At 36.6% G+C, this 12,569-nt stretch overlaps 1 long non-coding RNA gene across 1 annotated transcript in view; it reads right to left on the reverse strand.

The window, feature by feature from the left end:
• The window catches only part of LOC146997915 (uncharacterized), a 189,639-nt gene that overhangs the window by 69,240 nt on the left and 107,830 nt on the right, over positions 1-12,569 (reverse strand). The gene's annotated exons all lie outside the window — the stretch shown is intronic.

Raw genomic sequence — 12,569 nt, forward strand, 5'->3', positions numbered from 1 at the left:
GCTGAATACCACATCCCAGAAATATCCTTGGGATCTCCTCATATGATCGTAATGAGACCATAAGTAATGTTGTTAGAATTATTGATGTCCCACTTAGGGCAACCAGGGGACATCTTATAATAATATCCAACTGAGTTTGTAAAAAGTTTAGATGTTTTTTTATGATTTTAATTTCAGTTTATTTACTAATTAATTCTTAAATAGATCTAAAAATTTGGAAGGCATTTAAAATGAATTTTGAATACAAAACTCTAAAGAAGAAAATTTTGTTTTTATTTTTAAAACTTTTATTAAAATATTAAAATGTTTTTGATGACTTTTGAATATCCAATACTCCACTCACAGGATGAGTATTCTTTAAATCACATGGGCCCACCAGCGGCCGAGCGGTAAAGTCGCTGAACACTGGTAGTTCGGTCCGAGGTTCGAATCCCGCGAACGGGCTGGCTGCATGGGTGTTTTCGTGGTTTTCCCCATGTGTAACGTGTATACGAGCCAGTTTCCCTTAGAAAGAACTCCACGAAGGCATCCCTCCCCTTAGGCAGATAGCCCTCGGGGCTTTGCCGTAATTAAGTAACCTAACCTGAATTACTTTGTAAGGATTATGTTAATTTTATTAACAGTTAAATTTTAAGTTAGAGTTCTTTTCCTGTCAAATTCTTAACTTCAACTTACTACTTCCGGCCAGAACGTAGTTTTGGAATCTTGCTGAATATTTAATGAGGAGGAGCGGTATTTAAACCACGAAGTTACTTACTGAGTCAGATCGCTTTTCTCAAGGCCTACGCAGTCACACGTGAAGGTTGTCTTAGCACGGCTCTCGGTTTTACCAAGTCGATTTGATTTTTCTTCTGCGATCAGTTGTTAGCACATAAAAGGTTGCTCACCGGTCTTAAGTGACCAAAGAGTAGTAAAAAGGCCTTAGTGCGATTTTACTGATTCTTTGCATCTATTTTTCCCTGATGACTGAACTGGTTTAAGGACTTGATCAACATGTCACTGGTCAAACTAATTTTCGCTCGATATGCGGAATTAACTTCCAAAGAGAAGGATTTACCTTTGACTGAGGATGAAAGAATTATTCTGGATTTTCTATTAAAGCTTCTCCCTAACCTATCGGATAAAGTACGTGCAAGTCTGAACTCTGCACGTGGCTCTGAACTAGGCTTAGCGCAAGTCGGTTCTAACCGGTTAGCGTCTAATGATATTGATTCCCATCATGCTGATGTCTCACAACACGATATGCATTGGACTGCTGTTACCAAAAGTACGAAACGTACTCTGAGCGATACTGAATCGGACCCTCCTGAGGTGCAAAACAAATTTGATGTTCTTGCGAACATAGCTGATGATAACTCCGCACTTACTGTCGAACAGTACACGCACAGTACCAGACATGAAGGTGATGTTAGCTTGAAACGAAATCCCAAACCGAAGGCTCCCAAAAGTTTAAAAATCTCGCCTAGTCAGGACATAGGTAGTAAAATTACACACTGAGTTCTGAGTTTGCGGTCAGCAGCCACAATAATGTGGCGCCATCTCGTGAAGGAACTGAGAAACAGGCTGCAGCGAGTAGGTCTGGAACGGAAAACGCAGCGCGACCACTCAGTTATCCAGATGAGGTCACGTGCCCGACTGGGCGAACTGACGCTCATATTCCCCAGGCTGGCGCAACTCAAATGAACACCATGGAGGAGAGACTTAGTGAAAATGCCACTAATGCTGAGGATAACAATAGTATGGACACGGACGCTAGTACGTCTAAACAAAATACAAGCTCAGATGAAAACATAGAAGCGGAATTTGTGAAAAAGTCACGGATACCACCCATAACTATTAAAGTAGATTACCCTACTTGGAAAAACATAGCTAGGGCACTTAAACAGAAAAACATTGAGTTTAACTCTAATAAGAATAATAAAGGGATTAAAATTTTCATCAGAAAACCTGAACATTACAGGCAGACTGTTACTTATTTAAAAGACACGAAAGTGGAACATCACTCTTTCACGCTTCCTGAGGATAAAGGCATAAAAGTTGTGATAAGAGGTCTTTTAAGAGATACAGATACGGTAGAAATACAAGAGGAGTTAGAGGATTTAGGATACAAAGTTGAATCAGTTAAACAACTTACGCGCAGAAGAAAAGGGGAGGTTATTAAACTTCCGCTGTTTTTAGTTACTCTGCCTAAGAAACCCAAATCCAAAGATATACACAACGAAACTCACTTATGTGACCTAGGAATTAAAGTCGAAAATTATAAAGGTAGATCGGGCACGCTACAATGCTATAGGTGCCAAGGATTTCATCATACGCAAACTGGCTGTAACTATGCACCCAAGTGCGTGAGATGCGGAGAGGGACATTTGTCCTTTGAATGCCCTAATAAAAACTCTGACTTGCCACCATGTTGTGCGAACTGTAAACAATCTCACACCTCGAACTTTAGGGGTTGTGAGATGTTCCCTAAAAAGAAACAAGATAAGCCAAAAGTCTATACTAGTAGGGTTATAGAAAATAAATCATTTGCACAAGCCCTGTCTACTGGTTTGTATGCAGACACGATCAAGGAAGCAAAAACTGTTTTTGCACACCTGGCCGAACTTGTATCGGTCATTAAGAGCTCCGGCTTTCTTTTAACACAGCAAATAGGACAAAATGCACCTACTCATAAGGACAAAACTACCATAAATCAAGATCTTAATGGATAGGTACACCACACAAGGAGATCCCATAAAATTAGCATTCTGGAATGCTCATGCCATTCAGAACAAGTTGAATACCGGTCATTGCTTACCTAGGCACTACTAAAGAGGCAGAAAATGAAATGATCCGCACGACTGACTGGAATAAGTTCCAGAAGTTTCTCAGTCAGAATCCGCCCATCTTTGATACTCTGAACTCGTGGAAAGATATAGATGATGCAGTTGATACCCTCACTGATTCAATCAATAATGCTATTGAAAATGCCTCTAGACACGTGAGAAGAAATAATAACGCTGGCATTCTGCCACAGGAAATTAGAGAGATGATTAAGGACCGGAATAGGATGAGGAAAGCGTGGCACCTTACATGGAGCCCTCACGTTAAAAGAGATATGAACAAATTAAATAAATTAATTAAAAAGAAAATAGATGAGCATAAGAGAGATGTATGGGAAGAAAAAATTCAGAATCTTAGTCCGAATGATGGCAGTCTCTGGACGTTCATGCGTAACTTGAAAAGGCAGCGTACATGCAATAAGCCGATTTATACTGAAAACTCTGTTGCTCTCAACAATAAAGACAAATCGACGGTCCTTGCGGACCATTTAGAAGAGCAGTTCAAACCTAACATGACGCCCATGGACATTAATTTTGTCAATGAGGCATGCTACTTTGTTAGGGATTGGCTTAATGCCCACACTGCTAAGAGGTACATGGCCACTGCTACCCCCAGTGAGATCAAAGAAATAACAAAGAAGCTTAAAGTCAAAAAGGCCCCTGGCATAGACGGTATTAATAATCACGCACTTAGAAATCTGCCTTGCAATGTTGTGACAAAATTCACGAGTATTATCAATGCGTGTCTTAGTCAATGCTATTTTCCCACAAAATGGAAAATCGTAAAAGTTATTTTATTGCCTAAGCCCGGCAAGGATAACACTAAGCCAGATGGGTACAGGCCCATTAGCTTGCTTCCGGGACTAGGAAAGGTCTTTGAGAGATTAATCTACAACAGATTGAAAAACTATATTGAATTACTGCCTCCGGAACAATTTGGTTTCCGGAGAAAGCTTTCAACAACGAAGCAGCTGGTTCGGTTCGTCGAGTTTTGTGGGGGATGCGCTTCACAAGAAACAAAATGTCGCCTTACTCATGCTAGACGTGGCGAAGGCATTCGACCGCGTCTGGCATGAGGGGCTTATTTATAAACTTATAAATCTCCCTATGGATAGAGAGCTGATTCAGCTAATTATGTCTTTCATCACTAATAGGAAATTCACTGTGGCTATTGGAAAGGACATCTCCAGTTTACGCACCATGAATGCAGGCGTCCCACAGGGGTCCATTTTAGGGCCCGTCCTGTATTTATTTTATGTTCATGACTTTCCTAGGGCTCACATTGGCAGAAATTACTTTCTTGGGTGCTATGCGGACGATACGGCATTAGCCGTAAAGTCCGCAAACGCACACCATGCAATCAAGAAATTACAGGAGCTTCTACCAGTGGTAGAAAAGTGGTGTAAGACTTGGAGAATTGCTATTAATGCCAGCAAGTCGCAATTATTATTGATAAGGAGGAAAAATACACAGTTGACTATTAACAGTACGCTCTTCTTATTCTCTGAAGAGATTCCTAGAGTTAGTAAGGCGAAATATTTAGGAGTAATGCTAAATGAAAGATTAAAATGGGGAGATCATATAACAGAGGTCAGAAGAAAAATTTTCACTGTTGTAAATAGTCTCATCCCTATATTGGGCAATTATTCTAGCTTAGACCTCAGGAAAAAGAGGCTAGTTTATATCACGGCAATTAGGCCATTGATGACTTATGCGTCGCCGGCCTGGTGCACGGCTACCAAGGAGGATATAAAAAGACTTCAAATCATGCAAAACAAAGTCTTAAGGCTTATCACCCATGCTCACTTTTTTGTGAGCAATGCTACACTACACTGTGACTTAAAACTGGACACTCTAGAAGAGCACCTGAATAAGATCAACAGGAAATTCTTCACGAAAGCTCTGAACTGTGACCATATGAGAAATTTTGATATCTTTACCTACGAAATATTGAATGAGGACGCCAAACTGCGCCCACTTGCGGCCCACCTTATCAGGGACCCGAACTTTCCCACCTAGTGCCCACCTGTAAATGATGTACCCAATGTGTTTATTAGCATTCTTAATTTTGTATTTTACTCATTTATTGTACTGTGTATTTCTTAAATTCTCTAGTTTTATTCACATTCTACACTCATTTTATGACTCCCACTTAGTCACGCCTTTACCGGGCCGGTTACTTGCTTGTGAGCTCTTGCGTTGCTGGTCTTCCTATTCTTTATCCGTCTTTCTCCTCCTTACTGCGGACATTATGTGAAGATAGTTCTATGTTATTGTGCCCATCCGGCATAAATTTGATTGAGCCAGATAAACTGCTGATCTCAGTGGTATTCTGGCTATAAGTTATCAGTCAGTCAGTCACTGAGTCAGATAGAATCAGAGTTTCTGATTTACGCACGTCTGCCTTTTTGGCCACTCTCTCTCTCAAAGCTGTTATTTCGCTCAGTCGTACTCAGGCTCGTAGTCAAATAAGTTAAGGGGCCAACTCAAATTGAACCTTGATAGCTTCGGCTATACTACTTTAGTTAATCTTAGTTTTAGTTTAAATCTTAGTCTTTTTAGTTCAAGTCCAAGTGCGGGCTTTGCTTGTACACTGCCAGGCGGAGTTTGTTAAATCTTATCAAAATAATAAAAGGTTAGTTACCCTTCTATCTTGTTGTTTCTTGATCTTGTTGTTTTCCGAACGCAAGCGATTATTCGCTTATCAGTTCTTAGATTCCTCACTTCCAACATTAACTTAGAATTCCAAAGTGAGGTACTCTACAGCACAACCACTATTACGAATTAAAAATAAATAATAAAAATATAATCTGAAAGCTTTCAAATTTTATATTGCGCCCAAAGGGGCGTTTTTTTAACGTTTTGCGTGTTACCTTTACTTATTAAATATCATGTTTTTCGCACTTAAACCATAAAATTCAATTCAACAGCAATATCACAAAATATTTAAAAGAGCATACCTTTAAAATTTACGATACACATTCTCGCATGCTGAAGATATATATTTACACACACACACACACACACACACATATATATATATATATATCAAGTGATGTAGTAATTACAATATTGAATAACCAATTTGGTCTAGAAAACATCTTGCGCAATATGCTTCAAAATAAGTAAAATAGGTAAAATAGAAATTGTAGTAAGCTCGCCTAAAAGTTACCAGGTGCTGTTGCTCCAAAAAGTTCAACACGTTTTAAAAAAATTAATCTGATTCTGTTTTTTTAATGTTTTACATGTTTAATGGTTTGATTTTCATATGTATTAATTTTTTTTTAAAACGTGTTGAACTTTTTGGAGCAACAGCCCCTGGTAACTTTAAGGCGAGCTTACTACAATTTCTATTTTACCTATATATATATATATATACATATATAATAATTTATTTCCTAAACAGTATTGATTAATTGATTATATTATCTCCTAAGTTTAATTAAAGTAGAATTATTTTAAAAGAGTGAATCCATACTGGTAAGTTATATTTTGAAAGATGTTTTGAAGTAATTTGAAAGCAAAATGTTAATAATGTTTTAACGGGGACTGGAGTTAAATCATCACGAAGAATAATATTTCAATTGTAAAAGGAAAAATTAAAACATGTAATCATTGTCATTGATCGGAAATTAGTTGACTTTTCAAGGGGAACAAACCAACTCCCGTTCAATGAACAATAATTGATAAAAATACGTAAATACGAAAGTGTTTCGTCTTTACTCGAGTTATAAGTTAAAGCCAAACCGGCATTCATTCATTCATTACAAATTATGCCGAAATATTGCATGTGATGCAACGTGTCCGGCTCATGACAAGTACGCCCATAGGGCACATGACATAAAAAGTGTCTGGACCGAGTGATAGGAAGCAATAGGAAATGAAAAAAGAGGGGGTGACTACATGACGCCACAAGCAGAGAATCGAACTTAAAGCCCAAGACCAGGAGAGGCAGCAATGTGTGGAGTGTCAGGGTTAAAGTTGTTCCTGATAGGTATGTTACGATAAATCATGATATATTAGCAAAAAACAATTTATTATTACATACGATAAATACAATAAGTGAGCAAATACAATACAAAATACAATATAATACGAATTATAATACGACAATATATGTACAATATATACAAAAGATGAAGTTTCATGAAAGATAGTTTAAGTAGGAAAATTAGTGTCCCTGGTAAGGAAGGCCGCTAATGGTCTGATTTTAATATCTTCTGGAAACACGGTGTAGTCGAAAACCTTAAAATGATTCATGTACGAGCAATTTCTCGCCTTATCAAAAAATTTCCGATTTGCATTATGGAGAAAATTCTCGATATTCTCTATTTTTAAGTCTCTGTGCAGAGTTTCATTGGAAACATAAAAATGAGCATTCGTGATTTGCCTTAAAAATTTGTTTTGAGTGATCTGTAACTTCTTGATTTCATTTTTCGAATAAGTCGCCCAGGCTGGAGACGCGTAAGAAAAGATAGGCCGAATAATGGCAGTATAAATATGTCTTTTTCTTCGTAGGTCAAGTTTTGAATTTTTTCCGATTAAAGGAATAAGATCTTTGATAGCCGCAACTGTTTTGCCTCTTACTTTTTGGATGTGGTCTTTCCATGTGAATTTATTGTTTAAAATAACTCCAAGATAAGTAGCTTTGTTCACAAGCGGAACTTCAACATTAAAGATTTTAATTTTGTTTACAAATGGACTTCTAGAGTGCCTTTTTCCAATAATAATAAGCTGGGATTTTTGTGCATTGATGGCTATGCGCCATTTCGTGCACCATTGCTCAATTTCTGGAATTTTATCCTGCAATTTAGAAATGGCAAGTTCTTGATTGTGAGACATGTATGCAAGCGCCGTATCATCGGCGTAACATCCTAAATAAAAATTAGAGTCTGTGCAAATTTTAGGGAAATCAGCAACATAGAATATAAAAAGAATTGGTCCCAAAATTGATCCTTGAGCTACACCAGCCTTGAGTCTTCTGGGATCAGAGTTGTCGTTACCAATATTGACGAAGAATTTTCTGTGTTTAATAAAAGAATAAATGAGTAATATCAGATCTCTGTCAAAATCCAAGGATATAAGCTTGAGAATAAGCCCCTCATGCCAGACGCGGTCGAAAGCTTTCGCCACGTCTAGCATGAGTAAGGCGACACTCTGATGTTTGAAAAGTGCAGAACCGATGTATTCACATAGTCGGACAAGCTTCTTGGTCGTAGACAATTTCTTACGGAAGCCAAACTGTTCAGGAGGTATCTTATCCATGTAAGGCTCGATTCTCTTATAGATAACTCGTTCATAGATTTTGCCCAGACAGAATCAGTAAGCTAATTGGTCTGTAACCCTCCGGGGAGGTAGCATTTTTACCAGGCTTGGGTAATAAAATTACTTTAGCAGTTTTCCATTTATCTGGGAAATAATTATTTTCAAGACAGGCATTTAAAATGCTGACATATTTCGTGATAACATTAATAGGCAAGTTTTTGATGGCGACGTTGGTGATGTTATCAAAACCGGGAGCTTTTCTATTTTTCATTCTTTTGATAATCTCCTTAACTTCATTAGGTGAAGTATAATTAGTCTTGTTTTTGGGTCCCGGTCCATTAATCCAGTCTTGAATAAAATATCTAGTGTCATATGAAAATAAAGGGTCGCTTGGATCTTGGTTAGGAACAAATTGTTTTTCTAAAAAGTCAGCCATTACATTGGCTTTGTCTTTATTAGTGACAGCTATAATATTATCACCGTAAATTGGTTTATTGTTTGGTTTTTTGCCTCGAAGATTCCTTGCAAAAGACCAGAATGCATTATTTGGCTCATTGAATGTTTCAATTTTTGCATTTCAAGACTCATCTCTGTGTTTATAAATACTTTTCTTTATTTCTCTGTTCAGTTTATTTAACTCTTTTTTGATCCTAGGATCCCAGGCAATATGCCATCTTTTGCGCAGTTTGTTTCTTTGTGAAATCAGGTTTCTAATGTTACTAGGCAATCTAGCACTGTACTTATCGGCAGGAATTTTCTTAGTAGCCTTGTTATATGCACTAAGTATGCTATTATTGAGAACATCAATTGCATAGTCAATATCAAATTTTGTTTTAAGTTGCTTAATAGCCGGAGGGTTTTCAATGAGGAAATTAAAATATTTATTCCAGTCCGTAGTGATTTTAAATCTTTCGTCAGTGTTTTTATTTGTACCAAGCGTAGCTAAAACTGGCACATGATCTGAAGTTAATTCAACTTTCACATCAAGATAAATCGGGATTGAAGTGGTGGTAAGAAGAACATCCAGGATGTCTCCTTTTCGAGGGTCATCAGGAAGATGGGAATATTCAGTAGGAGCATAAAAATAAATAGGATAATTATTAATAAATTCTAGTAAAAGTTCTCCATTTCTGTTGGTGCGTCTGCAACCCCACTCTACATTCTTCGCGTTGAGATCGCCAGCTAAGATGATATGTTCTGAATTAGGCAGCAATTGAGCGAGTTTATGCTCATCAATAGGAATGTGTGGAGGGTTATACAATGCAATGAAATAAATTATGCCATAATTTGGTAATAAAACAGAAGCTGTAACAGCTTCGTAGCCGTTTCCTCTATCTTCGCTAATCAGGCATGATTGCAAGGAGTGCTTAACGTAAATAGCGGCCCCCCCCACCAGGGTGACTCAGTCTGTCACACCTGTAACAGTTGTAATTTGCGATTTTAATATTCACACAAGGTGTCGCAAACGTTTCGGTGACAAGAGCAACATCAATATCGTAGGTAAGTAAGAAATTATGAAATTCCTGGATTCTATTTAAGATGCTATGAGCATTCCAAATCATGATTTGGATAGGAGCTCTATTAATTCTGTGCGGGCACATTATCAGTATTGTTGGGTTGATTGCTTTCATGACGATTTCTGTTCAAGTCCTTAACTTGTTGTGTGAGCTGGAAAAAACCAGCGGATTTTATTGCTGAAACCAGTTCAGCGAGATCAGTGAAAACTTTTTTGGCCTCAGTAATTGTATCTGTGTAGATACCAGTCGAAAGAGCAGCTGCGAAAGATTTACCTTCAACTATTCTGTTAGAAAAAGTTTTAGGCTTTTCAGTTTTATTTTTTGGAAATTTTTCACATCCTTTGAAACTAGATGTGTGGTTGCCACCGCAATTTACACAAACTAAAGGAACATCTTTCTTATTTTTGTCCGGACAGTCTTTTACATAATGATTTTTACTACACCTGACACATTTCGGTTCATAGTTACAACCCGCCTGAGTGTGGCCAAAACCCTGGCATCGAAAACATTGCAATGGTCCCTGTCGGCCTCTGTATTCAACAATTTTGACTCTGAGGTCGCATAAATAGCGTTCATGATATATTTGTTTAGAGTTTTCATTTTTAGGTAGGGTAACAAGGAAAAGTGGAAGTTTCTGAACTTCACCGCCTCTACGTCGTGACATTTGCTTTATTTCAATTATTTGATAATTTAATTCAGTTAAACTTTCCTTAATTTCCTCAATTTCAGTCGTGAGAAGTAGTCCATTAATTACTACCTTGAGATTTTTATCCTCTGGCAAAATGTACGAATGATGCTCCACTTTCATCTCTTTTAAGATCCTAACAATTCCCTTATAACTGTCAGGATCAGAAGTAATAATTTTAACACCATCCTTAATATTCTGTCCGATGAATTTATATTTGTGTTGATGGAATAATCCTGTTAACGCTTTATATTTGAATTTGGTTTCTTTGAGAATTATCGGAGGGAGTTTGTTCTTTTTAGGTGTTTTGACCTGTGTGTTGTTATCATTTGTGGAATTTTGCTGATCATCAGCATTAGAAGTATCCATTTCAATGTTATCAGAGATAGTGTGTTGTTCAGGAATGACTGATTCTTGACTATTATTCTTTGAATTTTCTTGCGGTACGATCGTACCATTGTAATCTTTCTGAGTAATAACTGGTGAAATGATTTGCGTGAAATTATCTAATTTAATCTTTTTAAAACCCTGTCTGGGATTTCTTGTTCGGACTGTTTTGTCTCCAAAACGTTGTGGATAGTCTTCGTCAGAGCTAGAATCTTTATCTAATGTTTTTTCATTATTAGTAACAATTGTGTTGTCATGAATACTAATTGGGCTACGTGCCCTCGCATTTTCTTCGTAATTTTTACTTGTGGTTGGAATTTGAGGTTGTGTCTTATCTTGATTTAAAACTGAGTCAGTTTTACTTTGAGTAAGTAGTGCATTGACAATTTCAAGTGAGCTTAACAAAAAATTTAAGAATTTTGTTTCAATTTCTGTGAGTTCACCTTTATCCAATTTGAGTTGTTCCAACTCATGTATTTGTAATTTGTAACTTTCTACGAGCCTCTCCATGGTCGCGCTAAGCCAAAGCAAAACGCAGAGAAATCCAGAAATCCAGCGCCCATAAGGCAGTAGTCCTACACCCCGGAATGGAGCCCTGGCTCGACAGCCTTCTCCACAGACGGATGTGTAGGCGGAAAACACACGAGGCCCCTGACAGTCACCTGAAGTGAAAGCTTGGGGGTAACTACGTTATAAAATCCAAAAATTCGCGCAGAACAGAGAAAATTTATCTGATTAATTTAAATCGCGCAGTAAAGCGAAATTTATCGTAATATGGCAAAAAACAAGTAACCAGCAATTAGGCTATTTGGCAAGACACGCGGTATTAAATTTCATAATTAAAACTCAAAAGGCCAAAAATAATCGAAAATAATAAATTAGTGAAAGCGTATCAGCATTTCACAAATCATACAAACCATAAATAGCATTAAAAAATGCTGATGCAGTCAGATAAGCAATGCACGTGTTCGCACAGGCAAACCACGTTGAACGGACGTACACCAGAGACAGATCGGAAGCAGGCACAATATCAAACGGTGAACCTTCACCCACCAAGTCCCCGCTCAGGAAACCGGCAATTCTAGTCAGGCCAAATATTTCCGCGAATAGAAGGGATTATAAACCAATGCTGATACTCAAAGAACTTATTCTTATGAAGCATTTTATTCAATTCAATTTGGAGTAAAAAGCAATTACTGTAGAGAAAACCTAATTAACCCGAGTAACCGTCCCCCAAAGTAAAGTTGAAATAAACATAGAAGATTACAAAATAAGATAAATAATGCAAACTTTGTAAAAACATAACTTACCAGTATATAAAATATAACTTACCAGTATGGATTCACTCTTTTAAAATAATTCTACTTTAATTAAACTTAGGAGATAATATAATCAATTAATCAATACTGTTTAGGAAATAAATTATTAACTAACTTTGCAGCAATTGCGCAAATAGTAATGACTTGTTTTCGCACTAAATGGATTTAAGATCATACATTTGATATACATACATATATATATATATATATAGGAAATAAATTATTATATATATACATATATATATATCTACACATATATAGATATATACATATCTATATACATATCTACACACACATATATATATACATATCTACACACATATATATATATATCTACACATATATATATATATCTATATATATATACATATATATAGATATGTATATATATATGTATATATACATATATATATACATATATATGTGTATATATATATATACATATATATACATATATATGTGTATAAATTTTTGTTTTAATAAAATAAAATGCACAAACTAATAATTATGAAATTATGCGAAGTCACTATTTATATACGGGCAAAAAACAATAATCAGGAAATAAATACCGCAG

This window comes from Stegodyphus dumicola, chromosome 3 (genome assembly GCF_044657685.1).
Source record: "Stegodyphus dumicola isolate Sdum_Otavi_A_Nest chromosome 3, ASM4465768v1".
Classification (NCBI taxonomy): Eukaryota; Metazoa; Arthropoda; class Arachnida; order Araneae; family Eresidae; genus Stegodyphus; species Stegodyphus dumicola.